The sequence below is a fragment of the Syngnathoides biaculeatus genome, chromosome 8, assembly GCF_019802595.1.
Source record: "Syngnathoides biaculeatus isolate LvHL_M chromosome 8, ASM1980259v1, whole genome shotgun sequence".
NCBI lineage: Eukaryota > Metazoa > Chordata > Actinopteri > Syngnathiformes > Syngnathidae > Syngnathoides > Syngnathoides biaculeatus.
The window spans coordinates 18,927,613-18,951,561 of NC_084647.1; the positions used below are offsets into that span (position 1 = coordinate 18,927,613).

Sequence of the window (23,949 nt, forward strand, 5' to 3'; positions counted from 1 at the left end):
ACCGTAGCGATAACACAGAACAGGTAAACCGGTGGCGTGCAAAGGTGTGCTGCCGCCCAGGGCGCACCTCACTGAATCCATTTGGATCCTTGTTTACCAACTCATCAAACAAAAAGAATTAAAAAAACAGAGACTCCTATCTTAATGCTATATTATAACAAAACGCCACGCATGGGCTAATAGAAATTTTCAGTGCGCTGCTGACCTATGAAGCCTATTATAAACTATTCAGTCAATGAGGGAAGAAAAAAATAACTTGGTTTTGTCATGTCTATGTTTTGTAACAAAGGTTCATGTTTGAAAAAAGGCTACAAATGTCAGCATCAGTGAGAATCGTTTTATTTTTGCTGAACTGCTGTTAAGAGGTCATATATTTAATTCCATTTTATCATGACATTTGCTCCAATACTATTTGGGATTAATAAATTGACATCATTCAAAGTTCCATGTTTTGCCATCTATGATAACACTGACTTTATTATTGTTTTAGTTTTTTTGTCACGGTATGGTTTCAGTATTGGTATCGGGTTACTTTAGACAGAATTTTGGTATTGCGACCACACCACGTAGCATAATGCTAACTAGTCCAGTCCATTGCATCATTAAATCTCACAAGTTCCCTAAAAATTTAATGACCTCATTCAGGATGCTTTGCGCTTTTATTCCTCTTTGTTCTATGGAAAAATATTAGCATAGGTGGTGAATTTTGAAATTAGGCTTTGCCTTTCAAATCAGTAAAATACACAAATTGGAATACGTTGTAAGGAAATGTGGCCGACGTCTCAGTACTCACGTTTTGCATTGAGAAAATGACGGAAAAGGTCTTGGAATAGCAGAGCTTTTCCTTTTCTTCGCTCACCTTACATGAGCATCGCCTCTCATTTGGCGTAAATATTACACAGCGTGTTCTCTAGCTCGCCGCCTTCCTACAAGGCCCCTCGCAAAGTCAACGGCAATTTATTTGCGCTGGATGGACTGTGGCGGTAATGGGCTCATTCACATGCAGCCGCTCGCGCCGCATTTCATCTGCGCGTCTTGACAGGGCCGTCGCAGCGAACCCCCGGTCAGCCCGAGTAAATTAAAAACAGCGGCGGCATTCAGATGAAGGCCTCGTGGTTAATAATTCAAAAATGACCACACAAAATGTTCAGCACTTCAATCTTTGCATCACTTGGAGAGTGCGAAAATGGTTTGGTCCCAAATTCCAAATGATATGCTATTATCACACGCTTCCATTATGCTTAAATGTCATCATATGTGTCACATTATTAAAACCCACGTACTCTCTGAGCTGGGGAAGATAAAATGAATTTCTTCAGGAACGCAGGACAATCAGAGGTAGTAGAGTCATCTACCCCGCAGTTCTGAAATTCAGGTTTGAATCTTAGCTCTGACCTTCTTGTGCTTGAGTGGGATGTCAGGTTCCTTTTTGAATTAAACTACCAATTTTAAGGCTAAAGCAATAAACGTATCACTTTTGGTGGAATCTCGTGGCATTTTAGTGCCAAGGAACTATGTTGAAGTGAGTTGAGAAGCTTCATTTTGGACTTCCACCTTGCCCTGGAAATGATCCAGTTTCACCGAATTGACCCAAATTATTTGTTTACTCAAAATAATATACCCTTTTTAATCGATCTTTGACAAGTCACTGATGGTGTAGCGGTACATGCGTCTGACTTTGGTGCGGGCAGCGTGGGAACTATTCTCGCTTAGTGATAGTGTTGGTATCTGCCCTGGGACTGACTAGCGACCAGTTCAGGGTGTAGTCTGCCATTCGCCCGAAGCTAGCTGAGATCAGCTCCAGCTCTCCCATGACCTCTGTGAGGCTTGGATAATGGATGGATGGGTAATCGATCTTGGAAAGCTACTGGCAGCGCAAATAAATGATCTTCTGGTACAAAGCACAAGATACAATGAATCTTTGCAGCTAGCTACCCGTTGTCATTCACACAACAGAAGAAACGTTTAAGGGCACCACGGTGGCACATCTGTAGAGCATTGGCCTCACAGTTCTGAGGACTGGGGTTCAAATCCTGGCCCTACCTGTGTGGAGTTTGCATGTTCTCTCCGTGCCTGCGTGGGTTTTCTCTGGCCACTTTGGTATCCTCCCACATCCCAAAAACATGCAATAATTGGAGGCTCTAAACTGCCCCTAGGTGTGATAGAGAACAGTCGCGCTCACAGTCTCCGTGTGCCCTGCGTTTGGCTGGCAACCAGTTCTTGATGTACAACGCCTGCTGCCCGTTGACATTTGGGATTGGCTCCAGAGCTCCCGTGCCCTTGTGTGGATAAGCGGCTCAAAGAATGGATGGATGGATAATAGTTTAAGGTTCCCCTAAAGGGGCCCAGATCCTTATTTCAGTATATACATCGTGTGACTTTATTCTTTGGTGGTGTGCAGTGATATTTTTCCAGCGTAAAATATAAAATGTGCCTTTGATCAATAAATGTTGAGAAACACTGTGCGGTACTGTGAAAACACGGTTCACAAACCAAAAAAACCTTTGACAAGAAACATAACCCAAACAAATGAACAGATATCTAAAGGATAAGCTCACAAAAAGCCGAATTTGATCCCTCAGCTCACATCTTGGGAAGAAAAAAAAAAAAAGAATACTCATTGACAGAAAACAACTTTTGTTTGGACTGTTCGAAGTGTTTCATAATTGTCACCCACGGAGAGAAGGGAAAGGGAACGCACAACTGCAGAGGGAGTATCTGTGGTTCAGAGCAATCAATAAATGTATCAGTGGGCCACTTGCAACCGCTGCCCTGCATCAAAGCCTTCGACTGCAGGGGGGGTTTCTAAGCCGACGCAACAGAAAGTGTGAGGAAGCGGCCATGCATGAGTTGTTCTAAAAAAAGGACACGAGATCTAACAATGGTTAGATATGCAGCATCGCGCCAAGAAATCCAGCAATCTTCGGTGCGCCGCTTGGACCCTACTGGCTCTGTGCATTTAATACCCCCGGGGGCGTGCAGATATCCAGCATAATAACCCGCAACTCCGCAGGATGAAGCCGGTGAAACTCTACTTTCTCTCCTCTAACCCAAAGCGATTGTATTTCTCAGATTTACAGAGTGCGCCCCGCTGAAGCCGCCTTTCCGATTGTCGATCAATTTTATGCACAACAGATCCCGGGCCGCTGGTCTAATTGTGTTTGCATTAGATCTCTTTTGGTAGCACATTGGCAAACAGAGCTGAACCACCCACTTCCACTCCACTGAACAAGAAAATGGGGCCCGCGATTCGTTGGCAGGGGAAGGATAATTTTGCCACTCCTCGGAAACAATCACACGTCTGGCGGAGAGCAAATGTTTGCTGTGCACATGTGCAAATACGACCGAAAAATAAGCATTTTATGACTTGAAAGTACTTCCAAATAGCTGTTAACATCTGTGCTAATACTCTCGGACTGACATTCAAGTTGAAGGAGCCATCAATCGTGTGCCTAAACGCGTGGGGATGCACCCCGTTGACTGCTTGGGCTGACATGAGCGCTGCCCCGCTGCCCCGACAATGGCCGCCAATCTGTCTCATCCAGGTGTTCCGTGGACACCAAAGGAGAGAGGCGTGGACCAGCTGGTTCGTTCTGCGCAACGTCACATGGTTGTCGTGATTTAGTTGTGGTGTCTCCTTGAGCAGCTTCACATGGAAATATACCACAAAATGCTATCCACCCAAAAACTTTAACATCATCCATCCATTTTCTTCTCCACTTTTCCTCACAAAGGTTGTGCGAGTGCTGGAGCCTATCCCAGCTGTCAATGTGGAGGAGGCGGCGTACACCCTGAACTGGTTGCCAGCCAGTCGCAGGGCACATCGAGACAAACAGCTGCAGTCACAATCACACCTAGGGGCAATTTAGAGTGTCTATTTAATGTTGCATGTTTTTGGGATGTGACCGGCGTGCCTGGAGAAAATCCACGCAGGCACGGGGAGAGCATGCAAACTCCACACAGGGAGGGCCGGGATTGAACCCGGGTGCTCAAAACTGTGACGCTTTCCAGCTGAGCCACCGTGGCGCCAACTTTAACATCATTTCAAACTTATCTGGCAACTTTAGCCCAAAAAGTGCATCCGGTACATCAATGAATACGTGGCGAACACTCATCATAATGTCCATGAACAAGCCAGGCTAAACTTAGCTCCTCCCTCCATTAAAAATGTCTGTCCCTCAATCAAGATGCATCACTTTACCATACTTTTTTGACTCGGATTGCTGTACAGTATTACTTTCCGACTCAGCACGTCGACCGATGTGGCGAGCGTCGCTGAAGTCTGTGCGAAGTTCTGCAATTAGTTTATATGAGTGGCTGACCGTCAGCCCCGAGTTTTGCTGAAATTGCAAATCTTATTTGCAGGTGAAAGGTGTCACATTTCCCAGGTGTATCTTCTAATCAAAAATGTCATGCAATATTGCATGAGGTTTCACAACATTTTTAAAGTGTGAAGAAAGATCCAGTTGGTTGTGTTTAACAACAATAGTTAAATATATATAATTTCTCATGTATCTGTGGCTGAAGAAGCAAAGTGTTGTAAGTCTTTGTCACTAAAATGATGAACTGCATCCATGCGGTCAATGCATGGAGCGAAGATTCTCTCAAATAAATACATTTACCCTAAGAACACAGTGAGGACTAATCCACGAGGTTACAAAGGATCCCAAGACAACATCTAAAGAGCTGCAGGCCCCCCTGGCCAAACCGTTCATGACTCAACAATAAGGAAGAGACTTGGCAAAAATGGCATCCAGGCAGAGAACCAAGACTCATTTTACTCAAGGAAAAAAAGAAAAACAAAATCGGAAAGGTTCCCTAGTTTTGGGAGACTATTCTAAATAATGGCAGACTAAAGTTGACCTTTATGGAAAGTGTCTTGTTACACATTTGGCATAAATGTAATGCAGTATTTCACAAAAAGAACATTGCACTAATAAAACTTGGTGGTGGTAATTTGATGGTCTGGGGATGCTTTGCTTCTTCAGGACCTGGATGACTTGCTGTGATTGATGGATTCATTAAATTCTGGGTGTTTGGCCATCAGTTTATGACCTCAAGCTAAAGGGCTCTTGAGTTCTGCAGCTGAACCTTGATCCAAAATACCTGCATGTCAACTTTTCAATGTCTTGAAAAATAGAAGATTTCAGATTTTTGTCTGACTGAAATGCTGTGGCATGACGCTTAAAAAACCTCCAGTGTTGAATAAAAAAAAAAAACTCTGCAAGGAAGGGTGGGACAAAATATAGTTACAGAAATGCAAAGGGCCAGTTATAGATAGTGCTTCATTTCAGTTGTTGTTGCTGAGGGTGGCCCAACCACTTATAAGGTTGGCGGGGGGGGCATTACATTTTCACACGTGTATATATTTTATCAGTATTTTCACGTAATCTTTTTTCCTTCAGGAATAAAATCCCTATTTAAAAGCTTCACTATATGCTTACTGTGACTGACGAGATTGATACAGTATTTATATTTGTTTGATTGTAAACTTTAAAGCTGAGAAACTGTGCAAAAAATAATTTGAGAAGGGGGGCAATACTTTTTTCATGGGACTGTACATAAACACAAAAAATTAGTGTAAATCTAAAGTGCAACGAAATAATTGACCCATAAACACGGTGTAAATGTTATAATGGAGGTCTACCCTTCTTAAAAGATGCAAGATAATTGCTAACAATGGCCAGTGGAGTAATGTGGATTATTCCCTCATTTAAAATAACCGGGGGCCGAGCCAGCCCAGGTGACTAAACTATATGAAACTTTTAGTAAAGTATTTGTATTATTAATTCTTTCTGCGTTATTAATTTAGGTGTCATAAATCCACCCACGTCACATTGAGCTCACTTGCAATTAACATGTAAATGAAATGTCCCAAAAAATGTGATCCAGGTATCAATATAAATACAGCCAAAGAAACCCCATCAGTGAGGACTGGCGCCAAGGCACCACAGGAGTCCACTCAGCAGTCCAGGTATTGCATCTATAAGGTTTGGCAAACATTATGCGAATTATAACTGGTTTCCTAAATCCCTTTTTGGCCCTCACTGTGACTTCACAAACCAATTGGTCAAAATCATGTTAAAAAGGGTGTCAATTTTCCATGTGTCTGTGCCTCTTTCTTTGAGTTTTTGCAGCTCTTCTGGATTTCTTTCCGCAGATGGCAAGTGTTGAAAGAGCGCGAATGACAGCTACCAAGTGTAAATGTAAAGTCTGAGCAGTCAAAGCTTGTCTCTCAGCTGCTCCATATAGTGTGAGCATGTTACCCTATAAGTCACTAGAGTGTGATTTGGGATTTAAAACCATTGTTCCTAGCCCTGAGATGCATCGTAAATACCTGGAGCATCTTTGGTTCAGTGACTTTGTTTGCATCCTCCCAAGTCAGGTCAATATTTCTTTAGTCATATGCAGGAAAAATCTAATAAAACCTGAAAAGTTTGCATGTTGTTAGTGCTCATTTGAATTGGTGTTTTTACATGCCCGCAGTCTGCACACTGGTTCAAGTTGGATTATTCACGAGACCTCGACATCATTACTCTCCAGTCTGATACATAATGACAGATGTCACAAAGACAGAGCTGGTGCAGAACAAAAACTGTGTTGACATCTAGATGAAAGGTAACAACAACAGTCCATGGTGTGACGGCGAGATCAACTGTTGGCACTGCTGGGATTTGTCGCTCATACTATGTTGGTACTGGCGATACACAACATTACGGCTTTACGAATAACCCTGCATTGTGTTGTGCTGTGCCTTTAAATGAAGACCAAATCTAGATATGTTCAATTCATGGCAATTATTTAAAACTCAACAAAAACAGTGACAGTTTTTGATATGGGTGACATTAGTGATCGCCCAATTGTGTAATCTCCGAGGGGCGGCAAAGCAACAGGAAAGTGCACCAAACTATGTAGACAAACAATACTCACAGGCATACAAAGATGGTATATTGTTTCTCTGTGAAAAATTATACAACAAATAATAATAATAATAAAACTGCAGCTCATAGCGATGGTGTTCTACCAGGGCACCCATACGAAAAAGGAGCAGTACAATGTCCGTAAAAAAAAAAAAAAAGTATATCATTTGTGCATCCTGATTTATTAATTGTGGTATGTAATTTGTGCAACTTGGTCAGAAGCCAGCAGTAGAATGCATATACAAATGAAGGTGAGTTTCACAACTTCTGGAAGCGACTCAGTAACCTTCAGTAATATTACTCTTTTGTAGAGGATAAAGAACATAATACTGTCTAACTGCCTTATTACACCTTTTGAGTTCAGACATCTGTTGCTGAAAGTGTTTATAAAATCACCACACAGATGCTATTAGTTAGCCCGTCTGTGGTGTTTTGCACTGTTTGCTAGCATTTAGCTAGCAAGGTCATAGCAAAACATAGCAGAATGATGGTGGTTATCCCCAAAAAACATTTGGTGACTTGAATCTCAAAGCACCATCCAGTCCATTGTACATTTCCAAGCTGCTTATCCTCAGAAGATTGCAGGACTGCTGGAGGCTATCCCAGCTGACTTGAGCCAAAAGGTACAGTACACCCTCAACTGGTCGCCAGTCAGTCGCAGGGCACGTTTCGACACAATTTCTGAGGGCGAATTAATCTCAAACAAGCACTTCCAGACTTTTGCATAATTTCCACATTCGTGTAGGAAACCTGATCCTGTTCTTGTCAGCGGTCAATGCAGGGTATTCACACCTGTGGATGATTTACAATAAAATACTTTTTTTTTTTTTTGGGTTGCAGTTAAAGCTTACAAAAGCAACAATTGGCAAAACCTGAAGTGTATAAGAATCTTGAGTGGATGCAGCTTTTCCTTCCTTGTCTTCCCAAAGTTTGACACATTTCACAGAGAGCATGCAGCATTGTAAGATACCCCCCAGCCTGAATCTCAGGAAGGTAGCGATTCATACGAGGCACTCAACATTCTGTAGACACGCTGCCCCCTATTGATTCACCACAGAATGTTCACATTGCCAATAAAATGGGCTTGGAAGCTCAGCATATTCCACATCGCCCATCTGATGCCGGAATTCGGAGCCGTGAACACGATCGTGTTGAGTGTTGCTTCCTCTCCGCAATGAACACATTCTGTACTCTCCTTCGATGGAGGGGAGCTAGTTGGATCCCCGCAAAGTAGAGACGCATGTCAAGTGCTCTGTACAATTGAACAACTGGTGTAAAGAAAGCCAGAGGACGTGATGCACCTGACATTTTCGACGTGCTAATCAACCGCAAGGATGCTTAATACCTCGTACCGACTGTTGTCCCCATGGCAACGTGCTCCCACGAGCGCACATGATTCTCTGAATTTGCACTCATTTGTCCATCAACAGGCAACCACGAAATACGCATGAATAAACACCTGCTCTGATCTTTATATTCGTCGCTTTTATAAGATGGTGATAAAAGTATACACCACCAGGCTGGGATAAATTGGCGGTGTATCAAAAGCCGGGCAAATAGCCTTGATTTTGATACAGGAATAATTTCGTGGTCCAAGTCAAACGATTGTGCAGGAGAAGAAAAGAAGCTCAAAAGTTTCTCAGAAAACGTCTTCCTAAAAGATAATCCCTTTAACAGATTGCCCCAAAAGAAAATAAAAACTAAAAGAAGTGAAGAATGGGATATGTACAAAATTGTACATTTTAAGAATTTAGTAAAACAAAATTACAATTAAATAGATTTTTTTTAAATAATGTGAGTTAAATTGTGTTTCCCCAAAACAAAGTCTACTTATTGCCATTCAATGCGGTGGCAGAGAAGTTCAAATGTAAGGAAAACACACCCTTACAGGTTTGGGAAAACTAAATTACAAAATGTGAATGTGTAAAACACAGTTTTCCAGTCCGTTAAAGAAGCCCGCAGTCTTTCTGTCTGACATTTCATGGTCATTAAAAATGATCCGCATGTCGTTTGCCAAACACTGAGTGACACTTTGACAGTGTGGTGAAACTAGAACAACTTCTCACCATGCTTTTCTTTCATAAGGCGGATGTTGTTGTTGTTTTTTTTTTTTTGTGTGTGGTGATAAAATGTTTGATGACACGGCGGGTGCTTGTGGCTCACACAGTTTGCTGAAAACAACCTTTGGAGTCAAACACTGTTCCTGCATAGGAAATACATCTCATTGGCAAGTGAGTCTGTACAACACCACTACAACACCAGGAATTCCAAACTTTCATTAATATTATTCATTATCTATCCATTCATTCATCCATTTTCTGAGCTGCTTATCTTCACAAGGGTCACGGGAGTGCTGGAGCCAATCCCAGCTGTCATTGGACAGGAGGTGAGGTACACCCTGAAATGGTTGCCAGCCAATTGCAGGGCACACGGAGACGGATAACAGTCGCATTCACAATCACACCGACAGACAGTTTAGAGTCTCAAATGAATGCATGTTTTTGAAAACCGGAAAAAAACGGAAAACTCACGCAGGCACGGGGAGAACATGGTAACTCCACACACGTCAGGTCAGAAGAGTGAGCCCAACGGTCTACAGCCGCCATTTTATTCATTGCAACTTTCATTATTATTGCACACAATTTATGTTGTCGATGAAATGAAAGAATGGAGACTATAAGAATAAATTCCTTCCAGAGAATGTCTTAAAATGCCATAACGTCCCCCCCCCCCGACACTAGCTTATAGAGCTTACTGTTTTATCATGTTTTATAGTAATTTAATCGCATGACTTACATTACAACGCAGCACATGATGTGCAGACATGAAATTTTGTAACCGATTCGATAACTAATCTCCGTTGTTGACAGATGTTTGCTTGGGGGCATGATAAGTGCGCCTCTCTGGAGTGTGACACGGATGCAGTTTTGCAGCCTTTATGCTTTTAAATTTAAATAGAGGACAGCCCCATTTGTACAGGCACTTTGTGAAGGGGGGCAGTGGCCACCCCCAGAACTCCAAAGTAATTGATGCCCCCCCTCCCTAAAAAAGTACCCTGTATTATTAGTGTAAACTGCAAATACACTACGAACTGATAAATAAGGTGGTTCCGTCCTGAAGGAAATGCATTTTCCCCCAGTGTCTTTGAGACAATTTGATTTAGAAAACTGCACCAAAAAATACCAAGACAATGGCGTTTATGAAGGCGCTTTCTACCTCTCAAAAATATCAATTGTCCATCAGTAACCAGACCTTGACAGTTTTGGTTTTTTTTTTACCTTGAGCTTAGTAGAGCAAACACACCTGCAACGAAGAACCTTGAAAATTCTACTCACAACCGGGGCTAAACTTAGCTCTTCCTCAGCATACAACAACCTTCTCTCAGCCGAGATCTAAAGTTTCATGGTGCTTCCTTGACAACAATTACTACGTTCCTATAGGCCAGGGCTTGCATGGAATTTTGTGGAATCTTACTGAACAATCACAAAAATACACTGACAGCTCTGAATAGGTGAGTTTTTCAGCAAATAGCAGAGGACAGGTACTGCAGTGGGTGGGGGGGAGGAAATAGGTGAATTCCTCAATGGCAAACTGTAATTCATTCTGTTCACATTTGTGTTGTATTCTTAGCTCTCTTGAGCTCAACTCCATCACAGTCAGGCATTAAATCAGCTTTCAGGTGTATGGCGCACTAACCGTAATACACATGCTAATTCATTGTTCAGGTGGAGATGCACGTCCTATCAGGAGTTATTTAAGCCCAGAGGAGTTTCAAGAGCACGCAGAAGAGCATACACTTGCCTCCGGCATGCATAATGACCCCCCGCCGCCGCCATCAATAACCATAATGGTCACCAGGACATTCATGTTACAGTCGCCGACATGAATGATGAGGACGCCAATTCAGAGGGCAGACTTTGGAGGAAATGATTTATATATTTATTGTATTTAAATTAATATAAAATTGCTATATTTGATGGGAATTCGAATCATCTTTATTTGCTAAGTATGTCAGAATCATAGAAAGTATGTGTCTCCGATAACTAGAGCCGCTCTAATACGACGTAGATGACGACAAGTCAGTCAACTGAGACATAAAGGCATTGTTGTAAGTCACGGAGATGCTGGCAATGATGGAACTATTTTTATTTTTTAGTGCCCAATAAAACAATACTCCATTGCAATGACCATTCTGCAAAAAAACTCAAGACTCCAAGGAATGCACGCGGTTTAAAGCGACTAGTCATGCAATAATCTAGGACACTGTCGATTGTGCAAGTGTTGCAGATATTCCTTAGTCAAATCTGCAAGTGGAGCCGATGCTACTCGTGCGAGAGACTAGTATTGGTCAACAATAGATGTACAGATGGCGCAGTGTGGTGACTACTACAGTGAGTGGACGAGTACTGTAATAAATATAATAATAATTGGCCCGGCAGAATGTGGCAACAAACTCAAGGCAGAAAAATGAAAAAATCCGCAGCATGTTGCAGTTGAATTTTAAGTTAGGTGTTTAAGAGGAAAATTGCAGGGTAGTGGGGGCTGGGAGTTAGGGGCGGGGGCACTCTAGGAGTGCCTGCTAGTTTTGGTCTGCATTGTTCGATAGCGCCTACCCAAGGGAAAGAGTTGGATGAGTTGGTGGCCAGGATGTGGAGGGTCTGAGAGGATTTTCTCTGCTCTTGTCTTAGTTTGGGTAGCGTACAAGTCCTCCAGGGTGGGTAGGGGAGTATTGACAATCCTTTCAGTAGTTTTTGTTGTCCGTTGCAGTCGGAATTTGTCCTTTTTTGTGGCAGCACCAAACCAGACCGTGATGGAGGCACACTAGTGATTCAATGACCGCTGTGCTGAACTGTCTCCGTAGCTTTCGTGGCAGGCCATGCTTCCTTAGGAGCTGAAGGAAGTACATCCACTGCTGGGCGTTTTTAAGGGCGGTGTTGATGTTGATCCCGCACTTCAGGTCTTGCGAGACTGTTTTTCCGAGGAACTTAAAGGTCACTAGACAGTTGTACAGCGTTGGAGGAAGCTGTAGTGAAGCATGCCTCCTGAAGTCCACAATCCTCTCTACAGTCTTAAGTCTGTTCAGTTCCAGGTTGTGTCGGCCACACCAAAGTTCCAGCCTCTCCACTTCCTGTCGCTATGCAGACTCTTCACAGTCTTTGATGAAGCCAAAGACCGTGGTGTCATCTGCGAACTTCAGGAGACATGGGGATGATGGTTTTGAACACAGAGCTGAAGTCCAGTGCTGCATTCATGCTAACTTACTCCGGAATGTAGACGCCGATGATGATGAGAGGAAAAACTAACCTGGCAAGTAAAATGTCTTGCAGTTAAAGAACAGGGAAACTAAAATCAGGCTGCAGTGTCTGCTGTGTTGTGTGACATCAGTGCACCATTTTCTCTTGATAAAGAAGCATATCCCAGTGCCTTTTGTTTTCCCTGGCGTGGTCTCCTTGATGAAGTTCAAAGCAGGCTTCATCAGGTACAGTCGCACAAAGCCAAGTCTCCATGAAGCATAGGGCACGGAACTTCCAAAGTCTTTGTTGGTCTTTATCGGAGGATGAAATTCGGGAGCGTAGATTCGCAAGGTGATTCGACAGGATAGCTCACCTGTGTTGAACCCTCACCTGGATGGATCCAACCATGCGTCCCTCTGTGACGTTCCCTATGCTTCCATGCACCAAGGACCCAGTCACTGCTCTGGTGAGTAACTCAGGGGGGAAAACTTAACGGATTTGCGAAAGTTGCTGAAAAGAACCCCGAGGTTGACTCCATAACGGTTAGCAAGTCTTCCCTTGTATGAGTTCAGAGACTAATGAAAAACACAAAAACCTACACACTAATAAGCAGCACCATACCAAGGCGACCACACAGATTCTTGATGAATAATCATCTTATCTTGATGATGATAATGAAAATAACATCAGTAGTCATTTTCATTGATGGAATATCAATACTTGCAAATATGATTGACATATAATGTTAATATGATACAAATTGAAAGTCACATATGGAAATTGAATTTGACATTTTTTGTTCCGTAGGATGCTACAATTTGAAATAAATTGGGTTTTCTTTCCGCCACTTATTCAACAGTTCAGCCATTAACATTTGAGGAAATTATGAAGCGGATATTACGCAATCAAATTCAGAATCAGAATCAGATTTAATGGCCAAGTATGTGACAACACACAAGGAATTTGTCTTCGGCAGTCGGTGCCACCCTGGTACGACATTCATATTGACACAGTACACAAGAATTCAGACTTATCCCCTGCATGATGTCATGTCATGCATTTTCTTTTTCTATTGAAACATCAGCAAGTCATGCAAGACTGCAGTTCTGCGTGCGTCAAATGTTCAGCTGTTGTACTTTTTCTACTGCTGGGTTTTCGAAATGGATTCTCTGCCTGTAAATTACAAAAACCTCCGGGTCAGATTTTTTGAAAGAATAAACTCAGTTTATAGGAGGCATAACATAATCTACGAATAACTATGGTTATGGTTAGTCTTTATGGTTGAGGATATGAATACAGTTAGGGTTGAGGACTGCATGGTGATGAAAGAGTTCATGGTTACAGTTAGGACCGAAGAACAAACTCTTACATCTTCGCCAATCTGTTTAGAACTCAGCAGCTTGTCATTTTTACGTTATTATTAGCAGTAGTTAACTCAAATTTACACTTCTATGATGACTAATTGAGTTGGAATAAGGAACTGATTTTTTCAACATTTTCATACTCCAATTGAGGAAAAAATAATTGAAAAAAATAATGAAGATACAGTACAGCACTCATGATGCACACTCTCACACTATGAGAGGCTGCGTTTGTTTCAGGTGCCATGAGTCACGTCGACACCACCAGCTGAGCGATGCCACCGTCACTTTGTTCGTTTCTAGGTCTCATTGCACCTAAGTCTTCATTTTCAGTTTTTTTATTTTTCTCCTAACGCGAGCGGAGAGGAACTCGTTATCATGCTGTGATCTGAGCACGCAGACTTTGATATGTATTTTTAGAGAGTTTAGTCGTCCACTGTGCCTTAAAGGGCCGTCACATTGATGGAGAGTCCCCGGACTCCTGGAGCTCAACTACACACACTCAAACACACATTCTACCGGGGGTTGAAAACTCTGGTGTGTAGTGCTCAATTAGGCTCAGTAATTGTCATGTACAGATGTTATTGAATTCATCGTAATTGCCGTTATTGGCAGGTATCCTACTGTAGGCACCGTGTGATAAGTATAACTTGTGTGGTCTTTGGATAATTGCATGCGCAGTTTTAGCATTGGTCTGTAAAGAAAAACAATAATCTTGGAATTTTGGGAGGGATAGTTACAACTGACACAACAAGACAACAGCCCCTGAGACCAGTTTCAACGATTAACACAACATTGAGAGAATGTACGAAAATGACTCAAAGACCTTTAAAGGCATCTTGAGCAATCATGTGAACATTGCCATAGTGAGCATAGCTACATCATAGAAAACGGGTTGATTGAAGTGGCTAAAGTCAATTTTGGATAGAACTGTTATCCGTTATCTTAGTCGCTTCTCCTCACAAGCACCGCGGGGAGTGCTGGAGCCTATCCCAGCTATCTTTGGGCTGGAGGCCAGGTGCACCCTCAACTGGTTACCAGCCAGTCGCGGGGCACATAGAAACAAGCGTTCATACTGAACAATCACACTTACGGGCAATTTAGTGTCTCTAATGAATGATGTTTTGGGGATTTTGAGGGAAAGTGGAGTCCCCAGGGTAAACCCACGGAGGCACTGGGAGAACCTGCACTCGCCACACAGACGGGGCCAGGATATGAACCCCAGTCCTCAGAACTGTGTGGCAGAACCTCTAACTATTTGACCACCATGCCGCCTGGTCGAACTGTATATTTTTAAAAAATCCACTTTTACAAACATAGGAAGCAATGCTGAGCTGGATTGAAATATTCATAGAGTTATTCATTTACAATTTTCCCAATAAAATACGGGATGTCCCTTTAAATGTTTGGCAAAGGCTGGTAAGGCAGGTCTGGTTGGACCCAACATTGTGTCCTGTTGCCTATGTACCATCATTTAAAAGGGTAATGAACACTAAGTTTGCTTCAAGCCCAAATGTTTGGCATTAGTCAACATTTCAGTGCAGGGAGGGTGCCTCCATTTCCTTGAGAAATTATGTTTGCTGAGGTTAGCCATCATTACAATTCCAACCTCCTTCATCACTTCATTAATAATTCAATGAAATGAAGTGCCTGGTCAGTGACATTTGCGTGACATTAAAACAGAACAAAAGAAATGGCAAGAGAAATGCTCTCCAGTGAGGTTACATATGAGAGGAGCATGTCATGGCCTACGAGTACTCACGCTGGCTGTTTTGGCTGGCTGAGGTCGCGATAAGCAGCCCACGACAAAATGGCAAAGCAACGACCATGACCTCACAAATGCGAGGACGACAGATGGTCCCTGCTAAATTTGCTTTGAAGATGGGCCGTTTCGGTAGGGTTTCATGGAAAGATGCATTTTGTTTTTCAGAATGGGATGGATTTATATTGCCATTTATATCATCTGTGAAACATGGACCCATCAACTGGCCCCAGTGTCATTGTCTTTGTTGATGGGCCAAAGACAATTTTCCACCTCGGTGGACAGTAAAGAATTATTCGACTCTAAAATGAAAAGAAATGTTATTTGAGATTTGTTAAGACATACACGAGAGCAAATCGTACACACACATGTCGACAGTCAATTCCACTCCGCAACCGCCGTGCCAGCAACATCTGCGTGGAGAACCCACCTAAGATACTTGATCAGAGTGATGGATGGTGCCGAAACCCGCCAGGCACCCCCGACATGCTCACCTGCTGCCTGTGCCCCACTTATTGAATCCATGAATCAATTTAATGAGCACAGGACGGGGTCAGGCATTCAATAAACACCCCACCGAGCTCTCTGCACTCATGTCTCGACTGCAGCATCGAGGCAATAGTTGCTCGAATAGTCTGGTCTTCAAGCGAAAGACGTTCAACTCCCTCATGTACCGAGAAAGAGGGGAGCAGAGACAAATGCGGCGCTGCCTGAGAAAAAGAAGCAGACACCTGGCATTGGTAATCGATAGTGGGGCAGTCAAGTGATCGCTTGTGCCGTAATACGTCCCATTTAGGTCACAAAGCTTTCAGTTCTGACAGGGGGCATTCCATGATTTCCCTCAGGGATTGGTTCCACATCCACCTGCTCGCTGCGATCTCATCACCCCGGCTGCTGTCATTCGCTTCCTGGTGTCTCACACTTTTGGTGCATTGGCTTGATGCTCTGGCTGGATTCCAGATGGGTTGGAAAACTCACAAGCAAGAACTCTAAAAATGAGTTCCGTTTATCTACATTGTTCCCGTTAGCAACCCTGAATTTCAAATGTCCTAGTCAGGGGTGTCGGAGTGGGTGGGACAAATGGAATGATTGCGCAGCCCACTCCCCGTGGGCAATCTGGAAAGTTCGTCCGCCCCAAACCAACCTTGACAAATAATTTCCGAAGGTCTGCACCCACTCCCCCACCGCTCATCAAAAATGTATTTTTAATTGGGAAAGTCTGCCGCATCCCCACTCCAGACTCATCAACAAATAATCTTCAAATGTCTGTACCCCAACCCCTCTGTTGGCAACTACTTTTCAAACTGGAAAAAGCATTCACCCAAATTTGTTTTTCTTAATTAAAAACACGTAGCAAAATGATTGTGATGTTTTTTTGTTTTTTTTTTTTTTTTTTTTTTTTCGGGGGGGGGGGGGGGGGGGGGGGGGCTTGGAGCTCTGCGAGGCCCGAAAAGGCTACAGGATAGTGTCAAAGCCCTAACTCATGGAAAAACATTAACTGGTGTGAAAGAAATATGTTGAAATGATACATGATGACTTAATTTTGGGTTGTTAGCGTTATGGCAAGCCTTCACCACGTTTGTTTTGTTTTTCATCTGCTTTGCAAGGCGCACTTACTCCCATGCTGTGATTAAAAACGCACTTCTCTCCGCTGATTCAGCCACAAGCGGGCTCCCATCGCCATGAGGTCATCGCACAAAGGACGATCGGTCGGCGTTTAAGACGTCTGTGCGGCAGCATCCTTGAACCAAAGACATTTTTCTTCATCCGCCGGCGACGTGGGGCCTAATGGAGCATGAGAGTGACGGTACCCCCCACCCTCCCAGTCTTTTTGCTAAGTTGAATCACAGCCCTCTTTGCAGAAGAGCTGCAGGCGAGAGGCCATGCTGTGCTAGTCAGGCCTGATTCACGGTTAAACATGGCTGGCGGTAATTGGAGAACAGCACGGTGGGGAATTTCATACCTTTCGCTTCCATGTGATTGGGTAAAAAAAAAAAAAAAAAACAACAAACCTCACTCCCAAGGGCAAACACCAAGTAAATACTGTAGTCATCAATGATGGTTTCTTACATTGTAACACATCCCAGGAGTGTTGCTTGCAGCGTTGAATTTGCTTCCTGCGGGTGAGGTGTCTTATCAGCGAACAGTTCCTTATCAAGCACAACACAAACGCGGGCCTGAGTTTGAACTGAACCACCTGAGACGAAATTATCGCAGTACGATTACATTGCGAGATACATTTTTTTCCCCCTCTTTTGTCCCATGGAAGCCTGATAAAAACATGCAACGTAGCAAGTGGTGTTGACTATTTACAGCACTTTACTAATTTGGGACACAGATCAAATTTGTAGCCTTATAGCCATTGTAAATATTTGTAAGATGTTGGATATTTTTCACCAATAGTAAATACAGGAATCTTATTACTTGTGATAACAGTGCTTTTAGGTTTAACTTTACAGTCAAAATAATAAATATTGATGTTTGCAAGTCTTGTATTGTCTTCTTTTATACGGAGAAGAAAATTACTATTTGAACACCCTGTTATAGGTTCTCCCACTTAGAAATCATGGAGGGGTCTGAAATTTTCATCATAGGTGCATGTCCACTGTGAGACACATAATCTACAAAGAAAAATCATAAAATCCCAATGTATTAATTTTTTAACGATTTATTTGTGTGATCCAGCTGCAAATAAGTATTTGAACACCTGCCTATCAACTAGAATTCTGACCCTCAAAGACCTGTTAGTCCGCCTTTAAAAGTCCGCCTCCACTCCATGTATTATCCTGAATCAGATGGACCTGTGTGAGGTCGTCAGCTGCATAAAGACACCTGTCCACCCCATGCAATCAGTAAGACTCAAACTTGTAACGTGGCCAAGACCAAAGAGCTGTCCAAAGACACCAGAGACAAAATTGTACAACTCCACACGGCTGGAAAGGGCTACGGAGAACGTCCACTGTTGGTGCCATCAATAGAAATTGGAAGAAGCTAAAAATGACGGTCAATATCAATCTGAGTGGAGCCCCATGCAAGATAACACCTCGTGGGGTTTCAATGATCCTTAGAAAGGTGAGGAATCAGCCCAGGACAGGACTTGGTCAATGACCTGAAAAGATCTGGGACCACCGTTTCCAAGGTGACTGTTGGTAATCCACTAAGACATCATGGTTTGAAATCATGCGTGGCACAGAGGGTTCCCCTGCATAAACCAGCACATGTCAAGGTCCGTCTTAAAAACTTAATGACCATTTGGATGATACAGAAGAGTCATGGGAGAAAGTTTTGTGGTTGGATGAGACCAAAATGGAACTTTTTGGTCATAATTCCACTAACTGTGTTTGGAGGAAGACGAATGATGAGTTCCATCCCAAGAACACCATCGCTACTGTCAAGCATGGGGGTGGTAGCATCATGCTTTGGGGGTGTTTTTCTGCACATGGGACAGGACGACTGCACTGTATTAAGGAGAGGATGACCGCGGCCATGTATTGTGAGATTTTGGGAAACAATCTCTTTCCCTCAGTCACAGCATTGAAGATGGGTCGTGGCTGGGACTTTCAACATGACAATGACCCGAAGCACAGTAGCCAGGAAAACCAAGGAGTGGCCCCGTAAGAAGCATATCAAGGTTCTGGGGTGGCCTAGCCAGTCTCCAGACCTAAACTACAGTACAGTGTGGTGTGCTGTGACTGTCAATCCTCAATGTGTGGAACATAGAGAAATAATTTTTCAAGGCCCACAGCCACAAACAAAAGGCTAAAACTTGGGCTACTTCAAGACTTAATAGGATTTGCTGTTTACAAAAACATGCAGGTTAATTGAAAACTAAATTATCTACATGTTTCCATAGAACATTGGGTTCCTTAAACACCACGATGTTTGAAAAATGTATCACAGTTTCATTGACGATAAATTCCTTTAAAAAAGTTCTTAAAGACAAAAATTGCCATTTCTGTCTGAACACATTTCACTGAAGTTTTAATTGTCTTTGATGTTTGCAAATGCATGTTTGTCTGATTGGAGACTGTCTACAATAAAAGACATGCGTGACAAGTTTTTGGATGGTTATATGAAACATTTCTGCAAATGATTTTGGGTTGATTTTGACCAAATGTACTGTATCGCATGTGTAATACGTTCTGCGGAAGTCCATTGAAATGTTCAACAGTTTTCACCATTTTTAGCATTTAGTCAGAAACGATCTCAACTTGTACTCTGAGGCTGACTTTTTAAATGTTTCAGTGTATCATTAAAAACATATACATAGCTCCATCGTACTAATACTAAGGACAATAAAAACCTAATGTGTTGTTGATGTCTTTTGATTTGATTTGCGATAGTGCTCGGCTACATCCCTATGCTTACCATGAGACATGTTTCGCTTTTTTAAAATTTCCATCTGTACACCATAGCTTTGCCCGGTTGCACGAGTAACTTTTACTCATATAAAAGTTTTTGGGTTTGGAACAAGAGCGAAGAGATAAATTGTGTCATTGCACTTTATCACTGGACTTGCTCACAGCAAGCTGTTTTACAGCTTTCATGAATTTTATAAGCGCTGTCATTTATTATGGCTGCGGTATATCGGGCGTGAAATGGCGTGCCGCTGCCGACGCCGCCTTCCGCAGCAACTCCTTCTTATTAGCTCTGCAAATGAGTGAAGGGAAATATCTCATTTCCAACTTTCAGCTCCATTTTTTCAGTGTACTCTCTGTTAATGATGCAAAGTGACATGGTGCACTTCCTGCCCCAAGGGGAAACCTACATGGGCCTCATTACAAGCTATTTTTAATTAGGCTTTGTAATTAAAAGATGAATAAAGGGGAGACGCAAGAAAGGCTGCGAACGAAATTGATATGCCAATAAACATTTTCATGTTCATTGGTCAACGGTCTCGTTTGGGCTCGAGTTGAATTGCTGAGGGATAACAAGGAGATAGATGTATGACGTGTGGCAGTGCGGTGTATTATAAGGGTCCATGCAAGTTGGCTGTCTGACACTCGGGACGTATTTGCGACAACATGGCATCTGGAAGGCACCCCCACCATATTCTCCTAAAAACCGTTTCCTATTTAATGTACGCGACAGCCCTGGAGTGATTCATGGTGTCAGGTTAAATAGACCATAATCACCCAATGATTTCCAGTTTTAATGAGTTGTATAGACCTTTTGCACTCCTCTCACATTGAGATAAAGAGTAACCTTTCAATTTAACCGCCCCCGAGGCTGAACAATTGAAAATATTACTAAAGTTTTTGTGAATAATATGCCTTGAAAGCCGCAGAATCCTAACCCCGAACTCTATCCAAAGCTAACCTTAACTATTTCCTCATAAACCACGCAACCGTCAATCTGAAACTCATAAACCCTAATCCATAACTCAAACCTAGGAGTCTCTAGCACGTGGGTGGAGCCGCATGTGGCGCTCTCATCTTTCTGCTCCGTGGTCCCTCAAAACATTTTTTGCAAATAGCCGATTAATTGTTTTCCGAGTGTGTTTGCGGACCGAAAACTAATCTACCGTTAATCCCTAAAATTAATCGTGAATGAACCCTGAACACTAACTCAAAACCTAATTGAACCCTAACTTGCCTCAGAGGCCAAACAACCCTCACCCTGAAATCTCAACACCTAACTCTAACAGTAACACTCCATACAACCAATAGGGTTGCTTAAAATGTAACTCAAAACATTGCTTGTACTAACTAAGGTATTATTATAATGATAGTAGTATGACCCACGAATGGATTATTTAAGTGTTTATGGTTTCTTATCTGAAAAAAAAACTGTCATTGTAAATGAAGGTATATGAAAAATGTGTGGGGGGAAAAAAAAACTTTTCATAAGTCTCTGGCAGTCTGAGCCGTGTGATAAACCCCCCCCCCCCTTCCTCCCCCGTATCTCGCTTTTTCCCTCGCCTCTGTTGTCCCATCACTTTGGCCTCTTTATTAACACATTTGCCAGGTTTAATAAAAATGGAAATTCCCAAACGGGGCCAATCTTTAAGAGGAACGGCAATAAGAGGAAACCGTCGCCTGGAATTGGGGGAAGATTTATTGGAGCCTCTGCAGACCGTAAAGTATGCACTTGCCTCCCAAACTTCCAACTAGCGACACTTTTATTAGTCCTGCCGTGATGCTGACACCTTATGACCATCTTTGAATTTTAATAAAGAGGGATTCTTTTTTTCCCCCCTCTGTGTTTCGCTGGCATGGAACTAAAGCGGCGCGGTCATATTTCAGAACATTAAATAACATGACACGGAGCCTCTGTGAATGCTTAACCTGTGGCCTCCAGTCTTTGCTGCAGTAAATGGACTTGTTGGAATTATTCCCCTTTGGAACTGTCATGTTCGGTGAGAGATGAACGTGGAAATTAATTGCATTACAAGAGACGGATGTTAGGCGTATGGATGTTAGACACGGTCTCCTTATTAGATTATCTATGCGATGGTGGATGTTATTAGCAGGATCTGTTACGTTGTTTTAAATGCAGCACAAGCCGAAACGAGATAAGAATGGATGGATGGAAAATAGGTAGGTTACACAACCAGACAGGGCCCGTATACAAAACCACCAATCACACTCACATTAAGTACTGCAATGGATGAATAAATCAAATATTCATCACTCTGACCTTTATTCCAAGCACTGTTACAATATTTTGGGTAGCAGCAGTTTTTAGTTTTGCATCACATGATGCCACTGACAGGACTTAAACTTGCATTCATTGTCTAGTTGGAGGATCCGCACGGAGGAGAGGCGGGATACGCCCTGCACTGGTCGCCAGCCAACCGTAGGGCAAATCCAAACGAGCATTCGTGCTCATATTCACATCTATCACATCAACAATATTGTAGTTTTGGTTTCCCGCAGAGGATCACTAAGACTGAAACGAATTCAAGTAGTAATTACTAAGTAGGAAGTTAAAGCCACAAAACTACGTCCAGTTATATATTATATTATTATAGAAATATATACAGTTCGTATATGCAACTAATTCCCAATTTGTGATACTTTTAACAAGTAGCAGATACTTCATTTGTTCACTTGAGGTCACCTTCCACAAGCAAATACATAACTAAGGCGGGTATGCTCTGCCGAAGTGACTTTATCAATAGCCCATGCGGAAATAGTGTGAACAAGCAATTTACCGCTGTCGGTCCTGGCAATGTACTCAGCAAAAAAGCATTATGGGAATCCAGAATTCATTGTTGTGGTGTTATGAATTCCCGTACTGCAGTTGTAGGAAATCAAGTTAAATGTTGCCTTTTACCTGCCTTTGTTCCTGTCATTATTGTTATGAGTGCGTGCATTAGCAATTTATCAGGCTAACGCTGGTATTTGTGAATTTATTTTATGAAATTAGGACTGTGGGTTCGCTGTCATGTTCTTTATATCCTCAAGCAGTTTGGTGACTTACCAAAGGTATGAAATTAGATTTTGCAGTAAGGCTTCTTTCTCTGCTAAGAGTTTATATATATAATGTATAATTGACTATTTGAGTGACTGCTGCGCCTTAAATTCATACAGCCAATAAAATGACCTGAACCAGCGATATCCATGTAGGTAACTGCACTACAGTTAATTATCCATGGAAAAAAGAATTTGAAAAAAAGCTGATTAAACTTGTAAGTCAAGCTTCTGCTGTCAACATTTTTTACGACACTGCCATCTCCTGGATCTGATCAGAGCTCTACCCTGCTCCACACGCTTGAAATATATCATCTTTATCCGACTTTAACAGCATGGAAAATTCAGAAGCAACTCTACTGTTTTCATATGTAACTTGAACTTTAACCTGCATAATTCAACATTAGGACCCCTGCAGAACCTCACCGCATTTCTACAGCAAGAAATCCTCCCCATAAAATAAAATATATGCTTATTGCTGAGCAGAGCCGGCGCAACTGCCTCTGATAGCATGTGCGTTGCTTACATGTCGCGCTGGAGGAGAGTTGCATGATGCACACTGTAGATTGTGGCTCTCCGGTGTATTTGGTTGGGGGGGGGTGGGGGGGCTCGCGCATGCGAATGGATGTTAGTGCAGTCGATGCAAATCAGTGTCATCAATGCATCCCCTTGGAGCCCCAAAACAGGGAATACGAATGTAGAAGCAAGTAACATGATGGTCATTGTGGATGTCAGACGTACAAATGGGCTTCACTTCATTGCAAGTGTGCATTTGACGTCCGTTTAGTAGTTCCAGTCGAAGGCTCGGTTGCCACAGCAAGGGATTTCACTTGTTACTCCAGCATAATAGGAATAAGGAAGATTCTTTTCCCCATTAATTTATTTTTACATTTTAGGTTTTGCCTTTAGATTTTATGTATTTTGTATCCATACATCCAGTGTGGGGGGCACGGCGGCTCAGCTGTAAAGTGTTAAGAGTTTTCAGGCCCTGGGTTGAAGCCCGGCCCCGCCTGTGTGGAGTTTGCATGTTTTCTCTGTTCACTCCGGTTTCCTCCCACATTCCAAAAACATGCAACATTAATTGGACACTCTAAATTGCCACGAGGTGTGATTGTGAGTGTGACTGTTGTCTGTCTCCATGTGCCCTGCAATTGGCTGGCGACCAGTTCAGGGTGTACCCCGCCTCCTCCCCATTGACAGCTGGGATAGGCTCCAGCACTCCCACAACCCTTGTGAGGATAAGTGGTTAAAAAAATG

General features: G+C 42.6%; 1 long non-coding RNA gene across 1 annotated transcript in view; it reads right to left on the minus strand.

The window, feature by feature from the left end:
- Positions 1 to 23,949, minus strand: part of LOC133504699 (uncharacterized) — a 43,958-nt gene that overhangs the window by 11,372 nt on the left and 8,637 nt on the right. The gene's annotated exons all lie outside the window — the stretch shown is intronic.